Here is a 10,867-nt window from a genome sequence, read left to right as displayed (position 1 = left end):
AGTATGTGAATAAAATACCGGTATGTGAATGTTCTGCTGAGAGGTTGCAAGGGGTAAAAAGTCTTACATCATAATCATGGAAATAGTGAAAAAAAAGTCATACTTATGAGAATAAGAGTAGGGGGTACCGCTGGCTTCAATTTAGTGTTTTCTGCTTAACATACTCAATATGAACTAGCTATCTTGCTATGTCCTTCAATTCAGCAATTCAATATCAGATGCCATGATGAATGAAATCAAATCCTTACCTTCAAGGATAAGATACAGATACAGATGGAACAGTGCTATCCCAGCTAAACTGTCCCAGCCAAAGTAAGCCAGAGGGAAATCCAACAGACCCACAGAGGCATGAGGGAGCCCAGCAGAAACCAGCAGAACCACCCAGCTCAGATCTGCCGAACTGAATGTGAGACATTAATATTTATTGTTGTACACCACAGAGCTGGTGTGATTTTTGTTACACAAAAATAGTAACTGATACAAGTTTATAGTGTCAAGAAAGAGACAAATACAAAGGCAAATTTTGCAGTGCAACATGATGCATGTCATACGTGAAGATTTAACAGGGTACTCTGGAAGAGTGAGAAGGCAGTGCCTCAATCTCCCTCAGAGCAGTCAGGGCGGTGGAAGACTTCAGCTCATGCCTGAATGAAGTCCTCAGCATGAGCAGGTGTTTTCCAGAGTGGGTTGGGAGATTGAGGTAGGTGCAGGGGAAGCACATTTTTTTTTCGGAAAACTTAAGCATCTTAGTAAGCTAGGGAGCAATAATAATAAATGAGTCCTAATTCTTGGCAGCCACTGGGTCATGAATAACTTCCTATATCCTGTCGAAAACCTTGTTCTTTATCTCAAAGGTAACCTTTGAAGGATTGAAGGTGCATAACACGAACAGATTGATGGTTTCTTAAGTTCACTCTGGGAGTGATATGAACCCAAGCAACTATCCCCTGGGGGAGGCTAGTCTTGAATAAGTGATCTTCCAGATATGGCCACAGATAAGAAGAGGGCAAGAGAAGGGAGATATTAGGAAGTGGTGTAAACAAGGCTTGGCAACAGATTTAATGAGGGAGTGAGTGGTACCTGGCTTCAGTCCCAAGGCAGAAAACTTTGTAAGGGGGAGTGGTAAGCATTTCATTGTGGGTCATGACGAATTTGAAATGCCTGTGGGTGAGCTGGGAGGAGGTGTTTAGTAGGCAGGCAGATATGTGATTTGGAGCTTCAGAAGAGAAGCCCCAGTTTTAAACATCTAGTTTTAAACATCTGCCTGGAGGCTGTAGCTGAAGCTTTTACAGGGAATGTTGGCTTTACGTAGAGTGAGAAGCAAACCAAATTTAGTACATTAGGGAAACATCAACTCCTAAAAGATGGGCAGAGGAAGGGAACATTCAGACACTGAGAAAAGAGAAAGGAGGCTGAGAAGGTTCAGAAGAATGTGGTTTCTTAAAACAGAAAGATTGAGTTTTGAAGTCAGAGGTCAAAAGTATCAAATATTCCAGAGAAGCTGGAGCATGGCAAAGTTTTTTTTTTCTTGGTTTTGTATCCAGAAACTAGGCTGAATTTCATGGTGTTCCTGCCCAAGAGTTGAATTGAAGTTCAGGAAGGGTCAGAGATATACTGCAGAGAGTAGGCAAGAAAATGGAGACAGCAATGGTTGTTAACTATTCCTTAGTAGAAGATCCATCCATGGTCTCTTGGCCTCAACTTTGACTGCAGCCGTGGCTGGGTAGATAGTTCTATATGGTCTTTTCGAGCAGGCATCATCTTGCCTCTAGTTTGTACTTGGAGTATTCCCTTCTGTCCAGGGCTTTTCCAATGCCATGTTCACCAGTGAGAGCTTGCTCAGTACAAGCAATCTTAGAAGGATTGGGGAATTAACACCTCTGTGGGGGAATCAATCACACCCATGTGAATGTGAATCAATGAATTAAAGGCTTCTGCTTGCCTTATTCATAATTCAAGACATGGAAAAAATCCTAAGTATTCATCAGCAGATGACTACATTAAAAACTGTATTTATGCATAATGGAATATTATTCAGCTATAAAAAGAAGAAAATCCTGTCAATTGTGACCACATGACTAAACTTTGAGGGCATTATGTTAAATGAAATAAGCCAGATAGGAGAAGACAAATACTATGTGATCTCATCTATATGTGGGACCTGAAAAAAGCTGAATTCACAGAAACAGAGAACAGAATAGTGGTTGTCAGGAGCTCCAGGTGAGGGTAATCAGGAGGTCTGGTCAAAGGGTCCATCTTGCCAGTTATAAAATGAATATATTCTGGGGATATAATATTCAGCATGGTGACTATAGTTAATAATACTGCATATATGTTTGAAAGTTGCTAAGAAAGTAAATTTTAAATGTTCTTACACACACACAAAATTATAATTATGTGAGATGATGGATGTGTTAGTTAACTTTATTGTGATAATCAGTTTGCAATATGACCACATATCAAATATCACCTTGTACACTTCAAACTTACAAAATGTTGTATGCTAATTATATCTCAGTAAAGTAGGAAGAAAAGAAAAGAAAAAGCATTGCTACTGCCTCTCCTCTTTAGAGTGGAGGATTCTGAGAGGCATTCTGTAAACTTTTCAGAGGTGTCCATGGGACTGAGCTCCGTTGTTGAGAGCGGTGATGTTGACAACACATGCTTGTATCGGCTTTTCTTCCTTACGAGATCCCTCATTCCTGCTCGCTGGGATGACCTCCCAAGTCCCTGACTCAGGCTCTGTTTTGGGAGAATCTAAATTAAAAAATAAATCTTTTAGACGAAAGATTTAAGGTGAATTTATAGATATAAAAATAAATTGGGACTTCCCTGATGGCTCAGATGGTAAAGCATCTGCCTATAATGCGGGATACCTGGGTTCAATCCCTGGATTGGGAAGATCTCCTGGAGAAGGAAATGGCCACTCTAGCACTCTTGCCTGGAAAATCCCATGGTAGGCTACAGTCCATGGGTCACAGAGTCGGACACGACTGAGCGACTTCACTCTCACTTTCATAGATAGAAATAGGTACTCACTGCACTCCACCCTCTTTCCTTAAAGCTCCTGCCGCCTAGGTGGCCATGTTTGCATCATGTGATCTAACTCCCCAATAATGGCTAAGTGGAGCAAGAGCAAGCATGTGACTTAGCTCAACCAATTCAAATGTAGATGAGTCAGCAACCTATGGTGCTACTTGTGGTAAACATAAGAGAGAAGGTAAACAGATCCCCTGTTTTGGGAATCTTACTACAAAGACTTAGAGAACGCAGCACCAAGTGATGAGGGCAGAAGCTGAAGGGTCGAGATGCAGGTTGGTCCCCGGCAGCAACCTTCAGTTCAGCCGCTCGGCCATGTCTGACTTTTTGAGGCCCCGTGGACTGCAGCGTGCCAGGCTTCCCTGTGGTTCACCACCTCCTGGAGGTTGCTCAAACTCATGTCCGTTGAGTTGGTGATGCCATCCTCTGTCATCCCTTCTCCTCCTGCCTTTAATCTTTCCCAGCATCAGGGCCTTTTCCAATGAGTCAACTCTTCTCATCAGGTAGCCAAAGTATCGGAGCTTCAGCCTCAGCATCAGTCCTTCCAATGAATATTCAGGGTTGATTTCCTTTAGGATTGACTGGTTTGATCTCCTTGCAGTCCAAGGGACTGTCAAGAGTCTTCTCCAACACCACAGTTCAAAAGCATCAATTCTTCAGCACTCAGTCTTGTTTATGGTCCAACTCTCTCTATACATGACTATAGCTGTGACTATACGGATCTTTTTCAGTAAAGTAATGTCTCTTCTTTTTAATACACTGTCTATGTTCGTCATAACTTTTCTTCCAAGGAGAAAGCATCTTTATATTTCATGGCTGAAGTCACCGTCAGCAGTAATTTTGGAGCTCCCCAAAATAAAGTCTGTCCCAGTTCTCATTGTTTTCCCATCTATTTGCCATGGAGTAATGGGACTGGATGGTAAGACCTTAGTTTTTTCAATGTTGAGTTTTAAGCCAGCTTTTTCACTCACCTCTTTCACCTTCATCAGGGGCCTCTTTAGTTCCTCTTCACTTTCTGCCATAAGGGTGGTGTCATCTGCACATCTGAGGTTATTGATATTTCTCCCCGCAATCTTGATTCTAGCTTGTACTTCATCAGCCCAACATTTCACATGATGTACTCTGCATATAAGTTAAATAAGTAGGGTGACAACATACAGCCTTGATGTACTCCTTTTCCAATTTTGAACCAGTCCATTGTTCCATGTCTGGTTCTAATTGTTGTTTCTTGACCTGCATACAGGTTTCTCAGGAGGCAGATCAGGTGGTCTGGTATTCCCATCTCTTGAAGAATTTTCCACAGTTTGCTGTGGTCCACACAGTCTAAGGCTTTAGCAAAGACAGTGCAGCAGAATTAGATATTTTTCTGGAACTCTCTTGCTTTTTTGGTGATCCAGTGGATGTTGGCAATTTGATCTCTGGTTCCTCTGCCTTTTCTAAATTCAGCTTAAACACCTGTAAGTTCTCAGTTCTCATACTGTTGAAGCCTGGCTTGGAGGATTTTGAGCATTACCTTGCTAGCATGTGAAATGAGTGCAATTGTACAGTAGTTTGAAGATTCTTTGGCACTGCCCTTCTTTGGAATTGGAATGAAATCTGACCTTGTCCAGCCCTGTGGCCACTGCTGAGTTTTCCAAATTTGCTGGCATATTGAACACAGCATTTTCACAGCATCATCTTTTAGGATTTGAAATAGCTCATCTGGAATTTCATCACCTCCACTAGCTTTGTTCATAGTGATGCTTCCTAAGGCCCACTTGAGTTCAAATTCCAGGATGTCTGGTATACCATCGTGATTATCTGGATTGTGATGATCTTTTTGTATAGTTCTGTACATTCTTGCCATCTCTTCTTACTATCTTCTGCTTCTGTTAGGTCCTTACCTTTTCTGTCCTTTATTGAGTCCATCTTTGCATGAAATGGTCCCTTGGTATCTCTAATTTTCTTAAAGAAATCTCTAGTCTTTCCCATTCTATTGTTTTCCTCTATTTCTTTGCGTTGTTCACTTAGGAAGGCTTTCTTATCTCTCCTTGCTATTCTTTGGAACTCTGCATTCAAATGGGTGTATCTTTCCTTTTCTTGCAGCAACATTATGAGAGAGTAATAACAACAGACAGAAGGGGAACTTCCACAGAGCTCATAACTATGCTCCTTCTGAAATTTCAGTTTTTGTCTTATAATAAAAGGTAAAATCATGATAGTAGAAAGAAAAGGGAAAGGGTAGGCCAGAAGGTGTTTGTTTATATTTAAAAGACCCTTACAGCTGGAGGAAGAGCCAGATGCATTTGGGGGCTGCATTTTGTTGTTTTTATAACTGTTTTGAGACTTCTTGTTGAGGTATATAAAATACGTCCCCCAAATTGCACACATATCATGTACAGCTCAGTGAATTTGTGTAAACTGAATCCTGCATGTAACCAGCATTGATATCAAGACACAGGACATTATTAATGCCCCAGAAACTTCCCTGTGTCCTGGTTAAGTTATTAACCCTCCACCCCAAGGGTAATTACTATTTCAAATTTGAACTCTGTGAATTGATTTTTTTTGTTTTTAAAATTTATATACATAAACTCAAGTAAAGTGTTCTTCAGACAGAAAAGAAGCATATGGTTACCAAAGGGAAAGTGGGAGGAGGGATAAATTGGGAATTTGGGGTTAACGTATACATTCTACTATATATAAAATAAACAACAAAGACCTACAGTATGGCACAGGAGCTGTATTCAAGATAGCCTATCTTATGATAAGCTGTAATGAGAAGTATCTGAAAAAAATACATAATATATATTTATATAAATATATATTGTGATTCATATAAATGAATCACTTTGCAGTACACTTGAAAATAACACCTGAAACTAACACAACTTTGTAAATCTAATATACTTCAATAACATGTTTTGAATAAAAATGTTCTCTATACTTGGCTTCTTTCATCCTGCATTGAATTAGTAAGGTCCACGCATATTGCTTTAGCATGTAGTTTTATCAGTAGTTTGTACATTCCTATTGCTCTAAGAATTCCATGTGTAAACAACCATAATAGATTTCTTCATTCTACAGTTGATGGGCATTTGGGTAAATCCCACTTTGGGTCTATAGTGAATACTTTTGTTATGAATATTCTGGTACATGTTTTTGATCATGAAGGTACAGTACATATCTGATGGGTAGATATCCAGGAATGGAATGACTAAATCATAGTGTTTTCCTGTGTTTGCTTATGTTTAACTTTTGTAAATATGGTTGTTCCTCTTTATTCCCAGTGGATTTGTTTTAGGACCATGGGATACCAAAATCTGTGGGTGCTCAAGTCTCTTACTGAGAGATTTGTGTTTGGTTGAATCTGCAAATGCAGAGTCCTGGATATGAAGGACCAAATATACTGCCAAACTGTTTTCTAGAGTGGTTGTACCAATTGACACTGCCACCTACGTGCATGAGAGTTCTAGCAGGACCATTTGTTTTCATTGGCACCAGTCCAGGAATTTGTATGATTTTACCTTGTGTTCCCAAGGACTTCATACAAGCGAGACCAGGCAGAGAACTGTATTATCCAGAGTTTGGGCTTCATTATCAGAGAAGGGCAGGAAATTATAGATATTAACACAAGAGTGGAGAGCATTGTATACCAAGCATCTTGGTGACATTAGGAGGTTGAACTTCCTAAACAAAGGAGGAGCAGCTAAAAGTTTAGATGAATTTGAAGGGCATGAGCAGATATGTAAGAACATAAGACAATGAAGTGTAAAGTTTTGGGTCAGAGATGAATTTTTCTCTGCTTTGGAGTGACATTAGGTGAGACTGAGGATGAAAGCCGCTTTGCAGTGTAGAAGCTTATATTCAAGGTCACGTTGATGGCTGTGAGCATAAAGGTAGAGAAGGGCCAAGGACTGCAGGTGAGGTTATTTTCAGAAGATGAGAGAGAAGTGGCAACAGGGACCCGAGTCTATAATCAGCCCCTGTCCTCTAATCCTTCAGGTAATAGTATTGCCTAAAAGTTCTCTTTCAGATTTCTTTCTTATTCCCTTTTGACTAGTTACATCAGTCTCTGCCCCCACCCCCTCAATTTCTTCTCTGCTGTCATTTTGCCAGAATCACTCAGCTTTATCTTCTTTGGTGTCACTTTTCCTTATCTCCCTCCTCATGCTAAGCTTCCTGGCCCTTTGTCTCTGGGTCTTCAGGACTCAAAAACAAGCTTTCTTTTTACTTTTCTGCTGCCATCCAAAACCTTTGATCCACTACCAATATTTAGAACTTGATTTTTCTCCCCCATCTATTCTACAGTTTGGTCCTCCAAACTATTTCAGTTGGTCCTCCAAATCATAGTAAAACAGAAGCTTTAAAGACATCATCTTATATTATTTTTGCATTTTTTTTTTAGCAGTGGAAGCTTTTTCAAACAAAATCTCACTTGTGACCCTAATTATAAAGCAGGGAAATAGGGAGCTGCTGCTATGATGTGAATGACGACCCCTGGAACTGAGCAGTATACAACACACAGAACTGTATGCAATACACATCAGATGCTTCTTAAACATACCTTCCAATTCTCTCACTACAGCCACGGAAGTGGTGACCAATGTCATGCAGGTTTCAACCAGTTTCACACAAAGACAGACAGTACCCACCTCAACCCCACCTCTCACTTCTGCCTGGAATTCTCTGACTGTCTAGTGTGGGACATCCTTGAAAAGAACCTCTTTGACATTCAAGAGCATCACTAAGAAGTACAAGGGAGTTGATGCTCTGCCCTGTGGCTACCCTTGACCAAAGGGAGATGAAAGCTGATGGGCAAATCTCTCCTACTTGCCCTAAGAAGATGGCCCTGATGTGCATTTCACAGGGCTTCTCAGCTTCCCCATGGAAATCAAACATCCAGGTGCCTGTACTTGGCTAGTTGGTATGCATTCTGGCATTTGCTTCCCTTCCTTTGCTATTCACTCTCCTATCCCTTTTTCCTGCTCTCTCGAATCACACTCCCAGATAAACTACTTAGACTTCTGCATCAATCTCAGCTTTGTTTTCTGAGGAATCAGCCTGGAATGCCCCTGATTCAGCCCCTAGAGTTTGGGGGAAAGCATTTCCAAGGCACTCCGTGTTTCTTCTTGGTTTGAAATCACTGCTCTGGAATAATAATTATATTGAGATAGTTGATAGGGATATCTTGACTGTTGTTCTCAGAGCTGAGCAGGTTCTCCATATTTAAGGTGCAGAAATGAAATTCTGGAGGCTAGGAATCCCAGTGGACCATTGCCATGGTCAAATTGACAGGTATGGAAGATAAAGTGGATTTTCAGTGGAGACAGATAAAAGCTTTAGCCTCCTGGAGAATCTCATTGGTTTAGGCGGGAGTTTTGCCTTTAATAGCAAATGAAGATATGGGTTTAGGTCTCTTGGGCTTTTTCTTCCCCCAGCCTCTGAAAGTCTAAAAACACACACCCTTAGCACTTGCCTCATCTTTCCTAAACTGGTGGTTGTCACAGTTCCCTTAAAGAAGTAAGACAGTGTCTTGGAAGTCACCTCCCACACCCCCACTCCCCTAGACACCCAGGATACATCTTGTGTGTACTTAAGCTGTCTCTGACACACATAATTTCTTTTTCATCCCTGAGTAATCAGTCTTTTTTATCCTCTTAGCAAAGAGAAGAGTATATTTTTGTACAGAAAAGACTGGGAGGAAAGGAAAATTAAAGAAAGCACCATCCTCCTGAGAAATTTCAGTGTAAATTCTCACAAAATAGCAACAAATAAAAGATGACAGGAAAAACCACGGAAGTTTCTAGAATAAGGGTATTTGCCAGGTGCTGGCCAAGGATCCAGTTCTATTTTGAACATTTTAAAGTGTTTTCTTTCCAGTTCTGGTATGTAGGGGTTAATGACCGTGCTGAAACCCTATTGCTTTGAATAGGAGGGATTAGTTTCATTATTTCGGGATTAAGGTCAGTCTTACCGACTGGCTGCCACATCCTGTCAGCAATGCCTGGAACTACAGTCACTCTGCTCTGGATTCTCAAGTCTTCCCTTGGACAGCTGCATGCTGAGTCCTCCGTTATTATTATTATTATTTTTTAATATGACTAAACGGGAAAAATGGGACTTCCCTGTAGCTCAGATGGTAAAGAATCTGCCTGCAAGCAGGAGACCCGGGTTCGATCCCTGGTTAGAATGATACTCTGAAGAAGGGAATGGCAACCCACTCCAGTACTCTTGCCTGGAGAATCCCATGGACAGAGGACCCTGGCAGGCCACAGTCTGTGGGGTCACACAGAGTCGGATACGACTGAGTGACTTATATGACTATTACCACTAAAGGGGAGGGATACTGCATGGACCTACCCTAGGTTACACAGACGGTCTGCCCTGAACTTCTGTTTCTCTGTGATAATAAGGATGCAGAGGAGGAAAGGAAAATTCCATACACGTCATAGATAGATGGCCAAGACAGCCGTGTTCACTTCTCTCTGTATCCACACCCTTTGCAGTGTGACTTTATCCTTTTCCTAATAAGAAATGTATTTCCCTATCTCTTGAATCTGAATTGGTCTTGTCACTTGCTTTGGCTAACAGAAAGTAGAAGCAATGAGCCTAGATTTCAAGAAATTTTGCCTGCTTCCGCCCTTTTTCTTAGAGGAAAACAATAGAATGGGAAAGACTAGAGATCTCTTCAAGAAAATTAGGGATACCGAGGGAATACTTCATGTAAAGATGGGCACAATAAAGGACAGAAATAGTATGCACCTAAAAGAAGCAGAAGATATTAAGAAGAGGTGACAAGAATACACAGGAGAACTGTACAAAAAAGATCTTCACAACCCAGATTATCACGATGGTGTGGTCACTCACCTAGAGCCAGACATCCTGGAATGTGAAGTCAAATGGGCCTTAGGAAGCATCATGAGGAACAAAGCTAGTGGAGGTGGTGGAATTCCAGTTGAGCTATTTCAAATCCTAAAAGATGATGCTGTGAAAGTGCTGCACTCATGTCAGCAAATTTGGAAAACTCAGCAGTGGCCACAGGACTGGAAAAGGTCAGTTTCCATTCCAGTCCCAATGAAAGGCAATGCCAAAGAATGTTCAAACTACCACACAATTGCACTCATCTCACACACCAGCAAAGTAAAGCTCAAAATTCTCCACACCAGGCTTCAACAGTATGTGAACTGTAAACTTCCAGATGTTCAAGCTGGTTTTAGAAAAGGCAGCGGAGCCAGAGATCAAATTGCCAGCATCCGCTGGGTCATCAAAAAGCAGGAGGGTTCCAGGAAAACATCTACTTCTGCTTTATTGACTATGCCAAAGCCTTTGACTGTGTGGATCACAACAAACTGTGGAAAATTCTTCAAGAGCTGGGAATACCAGACCACCTGATCTGTCTCCTGAGAAATCTCTATGCATGTCAGGAAGCAACAGTTAGAACTGGACATGGAGCTACAGACTGGTTCCAATTTGGGAAAGGAGTAGTAAACGCTATACATTGTCACCCTGCTTATATGCAGAGTACATCATGAGAAATGCTGGGCTGGATGAAGCCCAAGCTGGAATCAAGATTGCTGGGAGAAATATCAATAACCTCAGATATGCAGATGACACCACCCTTATGGCAGAAAAAGAAAAAGTGAAAGTGAAATCACTCAGTCATGTCCGACTCTTTGCGACCCCATGGACTGTAGCCTACCAGGCCTCTCTGTCCATGGAATTTTCCAGGCAAGAGTACTGGAGTGGGTTGCCATTCCCTTCTCCAGGGGATCTTCCTGACCCAGGGATCGAACCTGGGTCTCTCGTGTTGCAGGCAGACACTTTACCATCTGAGCCACCAGGGAAG

At 41.4% G+C, this 10,867-nt stretch overlaps 1 long non-coding RNA gene across 1 annotated transcript; it reads right to left on the bottom strand.

Annotated features, from left to right (window-relative positions):
• Positions 1 to 2,226: 2,226 nt before the first annotated feature.
• On the bottom strand, positions 2,227 to 9,930 carry LOC122682254. Its single transcript, XR_006337275.1, has 3 exons — positions 9,889 to 9,930; positions 5,745 to 5,806; positions 2,227 to 2,757 (listed from the first exon to the last, which is right to left on the bottom strand). It is a non-coding gene; the product is annotated as an uncharacterized LOC122682254 (long non-coding RNA).
• Between the last annotated feature and the right edge of the window lie 937 nt (positions 9,931 to 10,867).

This window comes from Cervus elaphus, chromosome 23 (genome assembly GCF_910594005.1).
Source record: "Cervus elaphus chromosome 23, mCerEla1.1, whole genome shotgun sequence".
In the NCBI taxonomy this organism is placed as follows: Eukaryota; Metazoa; Chordata; class Mammalia; order Artiodactyla; family Cervidae; genus Cervus; species Cervus elaphus.
The sequence above is the reverse complement of the archived record's forward strand: the minus strand, read 5'-3'. Positions and strand labels throughout refer to the sequence as shown.